The sequence below is a fragment of the Theropithecus gelada genome, chromosome 14, assembly GCF_003255815.1.
Source record: "Theropithecus gelada isolate Dixy chromosome 14, Tgel_1.0, whole genome shotgun sequence".
NCBI lineage: Eukaryota > Metazoa > Chordata > Mammalia > Primates > Cercopithecidae > Theropithecus > Theropithecus gelada.
The window spans coordinates 15,539,656-15,549,475 of NC_037682.1; the positions used below are offsets into that span (position 1 = coordinate 15,539,656).

Sequence of the window (9,820 nt, forward strand, 5' to 3'; positions counted from 1 at the left end):
TGCAATGAGAAGAGCTAACTATCCTAAATGTATATACACCTAATACAGGAGCACCAAGATTCATAAAGAAAGTTCTTAGAGACCCACAAAGAGACTTAGACTCCCATGTAATAGTAGTGGGAGATATTTACAACCACTATAAATACTAGACAGATCAATGAGACAGAAAATTAACAAGGATATTCAGGATTTGAACTCAGCTCTGGACCAAGCAGACCAAATAGACATCTACAGAACTCTCCACCCCAAATCAACAGAATATACATTCTTCTCAGCACCACATCGTACTTATTCTAAAATCGACCTCATAATTGAAAGTAAAATACTCCTCAGCAAACGCAAAAGAACGGAAATCATAACAAACAGTCTCTCAGACCACAGTACAATAAAATTAGAACTCAGTATTTTTTTTTTTCTTTCTCAGGGGAAAGCGCGAACGCAGTCCCCCACTACCACAAATTATGCAGTCGAGTTTCCCACATTTGGGGAAATCGCAGGGGTCAGCACATCCGGAGTGCAATGGATAAGCCTCGCCCTGGGAAAACCACCTTCGTGATCATGGGTATCTCCCCTGCCAGGTAAGTATTAGAACTCAGTATTAAGCAACTCACTCAAAACCACACAACTACATGGAAACTGAACAACCCGCACCTGAATGTCTGCTGGATATATAAAGAAATTAAGGCAAAAATAAGTAAGTTCTTTGAAACCAATGAGAACAAACAGACAACATAGCAGAATCTCTGGAACACAGCTAATGCAGTGTTAAGAGGAAAATTTATAGCACTAAATGCCCACATAAGAAAGTGGGAAAGATCTAAAATCGACACCCTAACATCACAATGAAAAGAACTAGAGAAGTAAGAGCAAATAAATTCAAAAGCTAGCAGAAGACAAGAAATAATTAAGATCAGAGCAGAACTGAAGGAGATAGAGATACAAAAAACCCTTCCAAAAAAAACAATGAATCCAGGAGCCGGTTTTTTAAAAAAATTAACAAAATAGATAGACTGCTAGCCAGACTAATAAAGAAGAAAAGAGAGAAAATCAAATAAACACAATAAAAAATAATGGGGATGTCACCACTGATCCCACAGAAATACAAGCTACCATCAGAAAATACTGCAAACACCTCTATGCAAATAAACCAGAAAATCTAGAAGAAATGGATAAATTCCTGGACACATATACCCTCCAAGACAAAACCAGGAAGAAGTCAAATCTCTGAATAGACCCATAACAAGTTTTGAAATTTAGGTGGTAATTAACAACCTACCAACCAAAAAAAGCCCGGGACCAGACAGATTCACAGCCAAATTCTACCAGAGGTACAAACAGGAGCTGGTTCCATTCCTTCTGAAACTATTCTAAACAATAGAAAAAGAGGGACTGCTCCCTAACTCATTTTATGAGGCCAACATTATCCTGATACCAAAACCTGGCAGAGACACAACAAAAAAAGAAAATTTCAGGCCTGAAAATTTCAGGCCTGAAGAACATCCATATGAAAATCCTCAGTAAAATACTGGCAAACCAAATCCAGCAGTACATCAAAAAGCTTATGCAACATGGTCAAGTGGGCTTCATCCCTGGGATGCAAGACTGGCTCAACATATGCAAATCAAAAAATGTAAGCCATCACATAAACAGAACCAATGACAAAAAACACATGACTATCTCAATAGATGTAGCAAAGGCCTTTGACAAAATTCAACAGCCCTTCATGCTAAAAACTCTCAATAAATGAGGTACTGATGGAACATATCTCAAAATAATAAGAGTATTTATGACAAACCCATAGCCAATATCATACTGAATGGGCAAAACCTGGAAATTTTGCAAGCTACCCATCTGACAAAGGAAACTGGCACTAGACCAGGATGCCCTCTCTCACCACTCCTATTCAACATATTATTGGAAGTTCTGGCCAGGGCAATCAGGCAAGAGAAAGAAATAAAGGGTATTCAAATAGGACGAGAGAAACTCAAATTGTCTCTATTTGCAGATGACATGATTGCATATTTAGAAAACCCCATTGTCTAAAACCCTTAAAATCTCCTTAAGCTGATAAGCAACTTCAGCAAAGTCTCAGGATACAAAATCAATGTGCAAAATCACAAGCATTCCTATACACCAATAATAGACAAACAGAGAGCCAAATCATGAACAAACTCCCATTCACAATTGCTACAAAAAGAATAAAATGCCTAGGAATCCAACTTACAAGGGACATGCAGGACCTTTTCAAGGAGAACTACAAACCACTGCTCAAGGAAATAAGAGAGGACACAAACAAATGGAAAAACATTCCATGAACATGGATAGGAAGAATCAGTATTGTGAAAATGGCCATACTGCTCAAAGTAACTTGTGGAGTCAATGCTATTTCCATCAAGTTACCTTTGACTTTCTTCACAGAATTAGAAAAAAACTACTTTAAATATCATATGGAACCAAGAAAGAGCCCATATAGCCAAAACAATAGTAAGTAAAAAGAACAAAGCTGGAGGCATTATGCTACCTGACTTCAAATTATACTATAAGGCTGCAGTAACCAAAACAGCATGGTACTGGTACCAAAACAGATATATAGACCTATGAAACAGAACAGAGGTCTCAGAAATCACACCACACATCTACAACCATCTGATCTTCAACAAACCTGACAAAAACAAGTACTGGGGAAAGGATTCCCTATTTAATAAATGGTGCTGGGAAAACTGGCTAGCCATACACAGAAAACTGAAACTGGACCCATTCCTTACACCTTATTAAAAAATTAAGATAGATTAAAGATTTAAACATAAAATCTAAAGTCATAAAAACCCTGAAGAAAACCTAGGTAATACCATTCAGGACAAAAGCATGGGCAAAGACTTTATGACTAAAACACCAAAAGCAATGCGACAAAAGACAAAATTGACAAATGGGATCCAATTAAACTAAAGAGCTTCCGTAAAACAAAAGAAACTATCATCAGAATGAACAAGCAACCTACAGAATGGGAGAACATTTTTGCCAGCTACCCATCTGACAAAGGCTTGCTATCCAGAATCTACAAGGAACTTAAACAAATTTACAAGAAAAAAAACAAACAACCCTATCAAAAAACGGGCAAAGGATATGAACAGACAATTCTCAAAAGAAGACATTTATGTGGCCAACAAACATATTTTAAAAAGCTCGTCATCACTGGTCGTTAGAGAAATGCAAATCAAAATCACAATGAGATACCATCTCACGCCAGTTAGAATGGCGATCATCAAAAAGTCAGGAAATAACAGATGCTGGAGAAGATGTAGAGAAATAGGAATGCTTCTACACTGTTAGTGGGAGTGTAAATTAGTTCAACCATTGTGGAAGACAATGTGGCTATTCCTCAAGGATCTAGAACCAGAAACATCATTTGACTCAGCAATATCATCATTGAATATACACCCAAAGGATTATAAATCATTCTACTGTAAAGACACATGCACACATATGTTTATTGCAGCACTATTCACAATAGCAAAGACTTGGAACCAACCCAGATGCCCATCAATGATACACTGGATAAAGAAAATGTGGTACATATATACCACGGAGTACTCTGCAGCCATAAAAAAGAATGAGTTCACATCCTTTGCAGGGACATGGATGAAGCTGGAAACCATCATTCTCAGCAAACTAACACAGGAACAGAAAACCAAACACCACATATTCTCACTCATAAGTGGGAGTTGAACAATAAGAACACATAGACACAGGAAGGAGAACATTACACACGGGGCCTGTTGGGGGTTGAGGGGGAAGGAGAGAGAGAGCATTAGGACAAATACTTAATGCATACAGGGTTGAAAACATAGATGACGGATTGATGGGTGCAGCAAACCACCATGGCACATGCATACCTATGTAACAAACTTGCACGTTCTGCACATGTATCCCAGAACTTAAAGCATGATTTTGTTTAAAAAGTATGTAGAATAAATGTCAACAAGTAAACCGTTACTGTATCCTCTCTGCATGTTATTTTGAACATATTACTATATCCTCTCTGCACTTCATTCTTATTTGTAAAAGAGACTTAATAGTACTTCTTTTTGGCATTGTCATGAGGAATTTCTGGGATTATGTCTGTACAGTGATCAGCAGATAGCAGGAACTCCTCAAAGTACTCTAACGCCCCTTCAGAGTTGCTGCTCTCCAACAGTAATCAATAGGAATATTACTAACCCTACTATATACTTAGCACCTAGGAATCAGAGGAGATGGGGCATGAAATATCAAGAAGAGAGGATACAGGTTGAACCTCAGAGACTGGAGAGCATTAGGTGTTAATTGCAGCAGGAACTTTTCACTGGGTCATAGCGGAGGAAGTCAAGAGAGGGCAGCCAAGAGCTATGGGGCTAGAAGGAACCATGGGAAGATGAGCCTTTATCTCCGACAAAGTCTTTCCTCCGGCAATGCAGAATGGGCCCTGAAGACAAGCCAGAAATCAGGACCTCAAATTGGCATCCTGGGTCTCTCCCTCATTTTCTATGTGACCTTGGATAAAGTACATAACCTCTGTGGTGTATGTTTTCCAGTCTCCACAATGATGATAATTACACCTAGGGCTTGAGGATGTTGTAAAGATATATATTTTTTTTCTTTTTTTTTTTTCTGTTTTTTGAGAAGGGGTCTCACTCTGTCTCACCAAGGCTGGAGCACAGTGGTGCAATCTCTGCTCACTGCAGCCTCTGCCTCCCAGGTTCAAGCAATTCTCCTGTCTCAGCCTCCCAAGTAGCTGGGATTACAGGCACATGGCACAACACCCGGCTAATTTTGTATTTTTGGTAGAGATGGGGTTTCACCATTTTAGCTGGGCTGGTCTCAAACTCCTGACCTCAGGTGATCCACCTGCCTCAGCCTCCCAAAGTGCTGGGATTACAGGTGTGAGCCACCATGCCCAGCAGATTTTTTAAACTGGAAGAGGTGCTTAGTTCTACAGTATTTTTTCCCCAGGACAAAAACAGAGACTGCACATACCCTAACTTAGAAGCAGGAGATAAGCAACACATCATTTACCCATGTAACAAACCTTCACATGTTCCCCCAAACCTAAAATAAAAGTCAGAAGGAAAAAAATAAAAATAAAACATAAAGGCATTCTTTATGTAAATATATATGTCAACTTGATAAAATACATATTCATTACTTTATAGATTCATACTTACTAAATATAAAAGAAATGTCTTCTTTTTTAAAAGTTTTCATCCAGTCTATGGTATTTTTGTTTTAAGGTAATTAATTTTATCAGAGTTTTCCTTCATGGCTTGTATATTTTATATCTTACACAAGAAATGAATTTGGTGTATGGTTAAAAAAAAAAAAAAGCAGCAGCAGCAGCAGGAGATAAGAAGAGAGTTGACTTTGGGATTGTAGAAATGAGATTTTTTAAAATAATAAAGTATACGTTATAACCAAAATACAGGAATTCCATGACAGCATATATACTCTCTTTGATTCTCAGATACATAACTAAGGCAAAGATTATGCTTTTTGTTCACCAAATTCCATTTATTTTCTCCCTGCGGGGCACAGTGAAGACTGGTTCTGGACAATAAAATGCTTCCAGGCTGAAGCAGTGAAAAGCCCCTGTGTGAACCTCCAGATTCTCTCCTCCTCTGCAATGAAACCAGAAGCATCAGTTAGCTGAGTCCCTCTTCCAGCCTGCTCTGGATATCCAATATGAGCGAGAAATAAAATGTTACATAAAGAGATATTCGAGGTCTGTATGTTATTGCAGAATAGCTGAAGCTATCCTAATACAGTAACAGAGAAAAAAAAAGTTTAAAAGAGAAACTTTTTTCGAAAAAGTTTTAATACTTTTTTAAAGTTGGTGGTAATATTAATCTATTCATAATAAGATAGAACTTGAGGCTGAAACAGGCATTGAATTTTATAATATCATTTTATATTGATTAAAGGTAATTCCATCAAGAAAGTGTATCATGAGATCTTATGAATTTAAGCATGTGACTTCAAAATTTTATAAGAAAATCTTCTATAAAGGTAGGAAAAAATGACATGCATAGAAGAAGAGTCATGTGAGAAGCCAATGCAGTGGTTTGAGCAGAGAGGTGACGTGGTCTGACTTAGGTTTCAAAAGGATTGTTCTAACTATTGAATTTTTGTTTTAACAGAGTGCAAACAGGTAAAGGCAGACACAGGAAGACTAGTTAGGAGGTTTTTGCAATAATCCAGGTGGGAACTCACAGTTGCTGGGACTAGAGAAGCAGCAGGACAGGTGATGAGAAGCGGTCATGTTCTAGGTACATTTGGAAAGTATAGGCAACAGGAGTTTTTGACTGGTGGGATGTGAGGTTCAAGGGAAAGAAGAGACATGAAGACAACACCAAGGTTTAGACTGAGCCACTAGAAGGATGGAATAGCCCCTAGCTCATGTGGGAAAGGTCTTGGGAAGAGCAGGTTTGCTGGGAGAAGATCAGGAGTTTGGTTTGGGATCCAATAAAAATTTCCTTTTAGACACATCCAAGTAGAAAGACCAAGTGTGAAATTGGATCCGTGAGTCTGAAGTTCAAAGGAGAGATCTGGACTGATACCAATTTGGAACTCATCAACTTATAGATCATATTTAAAGTAATGAGACTGCAAGAGAACGAGCCGGGAATGAGTATAGGTAGGGAAGAGAAGCTGTCCGAGAACATTCCCTGAGCACTTCTGCATTAAGAGGCTAGAGAAATTAGGAGCAACCCACAAAAGAGAGCGAAGGAGCAGCCAACAGCAAGAAAACCAGGAGAATGAGCTCAGTCAGTGCTAAGCAAAGAAAGTGTCTCAGGGAATTCCATATCGCCAACTGCATCAAATGCTGCCAATTCCTTAAGTAAAAGAAAAACTGAATTCACCATTAAATTTAGTAACAGAGAGGCCATTGAAGATGTTAAAAAGAGCTGTTTTTAGTGGAGTCATGGGAATGAAAGCTTGTTGGAGTGAGTTCAAAAAGAAAGGGGGAAAAGAATTAGAGACAATGGGTGTGAACAACTATTTAGAGAAATATGACTGTAAAGCGATGCAGAAAAATAAAGCAATAGCTAAAGGAGAAAGTGGGATAAAAAGTAAATTTTTTTCAGCTAGGAGAAATAACCTAATGTTTGTGTGCTATTTGCATGCTTATCCTTAAGTGTGTAGTGAGAGACTCTTGGTTCCCAGACCTTCTATTCCAGCAGAGAGTGAAAGAACATGATAAGCTTATGACTGCTTCAAAGAAGACACCACGTTCCGCATGACTAGGCCCCAATGGTGCAGCTGTCTCCAAACCCTCACTGTTAGTACTGCACCAAGAGGCCAACAGATTACAGATGAGATGGTATATAAGACCATCCCCTCATTACCATACTGCTGTAATTTAACTGTTTTTTTTAATTATCAAAAGACTTCATTATGCAGTTTAAAGAGTTGAACAGAACCACAAGACTTGTAACAAGAAAAATATTCCCTGGCCCACTCCTCCCTCTACCCAGGCCTCACGCCCCAAAGCAATCACTTTCAAATGTGTCGTGTGTTTCTTCTCTTGTTTACCGTCATATTTCTAGATCACATGCTTTCAGAATATTTTTTCATTTTGTTTTTCACTTCAAGATTTTAACTTTTTACTTCCTAAAATAGAAAACAGAGATTTAGCTCTTTTAACCCACCTATCACCTCTATATCCCTTTTCTATCATTCTCTCAGTAAAATTATATCAAGATTTGTTAAGTTACTATTCAAAGTTTGTATTATTGGCTATAAAAATGTAATTCACAGCTTTGTCATTTGGTATGTTATGATCACATATCCTTTCTTGTATGACTTTTTGTTTTTCCCGAATAATTGCCTTAGTTTTTCATTTGTTTAGTTTTCTATGTACCCATAATTAACACTTTCTCAAACTATCCCCAGACTCTACCCAAACAGAACTAAAAACTCATCTCCATACAAGTATATCAGTTAATCCATTAGTTCAATGTATTTCTCAGAGGCACACGTCCTGGGGCCCTGCCCACTCCCTGCCCACTCTCTGGACTGGACACTCTCTCAGCTTGATGAGTGGCTCCCTTCCTGAAACTACTCTCAGCATGGGAATTCCTTTCCTGTCTCCCATGCTCTGTTTGTTGGATCAAAGATCTTCCTCTCTCTTGGTTTATTCACTAATTTTGCCACTTTCTCTGTAGTGCCTCAAGACAGGATGCCTGAGAAGTACACTTCTATGACCTGGCATATCTGAACCATTCTTTATTTCACCATCACATTAACTTAATTGCTTGGCTATATACAGAATTTAAAAGTTGTGACCAACTTCTCTCAGTTTTTGAGGTTATCATCTCATTGTCTCTGGTTTCCCGTGCTGTCATTGACAAGTCCAACATCATTCTGATACTCATCTTTTGTTTGTGGTCTCCTTGTACTCTCTGGAAGCTTTGCAGGATCTTCTTATTATCCCTTGGAATCTGAAATTTCACAATCATGTGCCTTGAGACAATTCTGTTGTCATTTATTTACCCAGATACCCAGTGAATGCCTGAATTCTATCCAAATTTTCTGTCCTTCCTTTCTGGAATTCCCATTAGATTGATGTTAAGATTCTGTGCTGTATCTAATTTTCTTATGTTTCCATTATTATCTTTCATCATTTTATTCTGTATCTTGAGGATATTTTCTCAATTTTATTTTGCAAATCTCCTATTGAATTCTTTAAAATGTCTTATTATACTGTTACTGTTCCAAAGTATTTTCTGCTTTTTAATGCTTTTTTATAGCACTCTGTTTTCTATTATGGATACAGTTTTTATTCATTCAGTCAACAATATTTGGTGTGTTTGTTGCAGGATTTTTTGTTTTTGAGACAGGGTCTCACTCTGTCACCCCAGCTGGAGTACAGTGGTGTGATCACAGGTCACTACAGCCTCGACCTCCTGGGCTCAAGTGACCCTCCCACCAAGTAGCTGGGACCACAAGCACAGAACACCATGCCCATCTAATTTTTTTATTTTTTGTAGGGACAGGGTCTTACTGTGCTGCCCACGCTGGTCTAGAACTCCTGGGCTCAAACAATCCTCCCACATCAGCCTCCCAAAGTGCAGGAAATACGGGTGTGGATCCCCATGCCAGGCTGATCAACAACGTTTGTTGGGACTCCCCTTGTGCCAGTCATGAGTACTGGTGAGAGAAAAATGAACAAGACACACTCCCTGGCCTCGTAGAGCTTACATTCTACTGAGGGTGGCAAAGAGTAAACAAAAAACTAATAGGTGTACTATATAATGTTAGAAAGTGATAGTGCTAACAAAAGAAATTAGCAAGAAATGGAAATAGAAAATGATTGGGAGCAGCTACTCTGTTTTCTCCAAGTTGCTCCAAAGTCTGTTGATTGACTTTGACCTTATCTTTCATCCTAGTGGCTTTCTCCAAGAAAGCTTGGCTGTCCTCTCATATTTAAGATTGAGGCACAGTTCTGTATGGGCAGGACTTTCTGGTTCTTAGGCATCAGCAAAGACCAAGTGAGAGGGGCGCTGGCCTTTGGTGGTGAGTAAAATGCGCAGCTCTCTTCTGGTTGGTGGTCTCCCCAGAGAGGACTTCTCCACACTTCTGCCTGGCAGCTATGAGCCCACCTGCCAGCATTCTTGGAGCCACAGGTGGGTAAGCAAGCTAGAAAACCCTCTTTTTAGGTTTCCATTAGTCCCCATGTTCAATCTGGCACCTGACAACTGTCCTCAACTGTGCCTGGTACATAAAAATCCAAAAGCTCTGTGGTTCAACATCTCCAGAGAGACACTTGCCTCCAAAAATCTTTTGC

General features: G+C 38.8%; 1 non-coding gene across 1 annotated transcript; it reads right to left on the reverse strand.

Moving 5' to 3' along the window:
* Positions 1-421: 421 nt before the first annotated feature.
* On the reverse strand, positions 422-586 carry LOC112607527. Its single transcript, XR_003115856.1, has one exon. It is a non-coding gene; the product is annotated as a U1 spliceosomal RNA (small nuclear RNA).
* Positions 587-9,820: the final 9,234 nt, after the last annotated feature.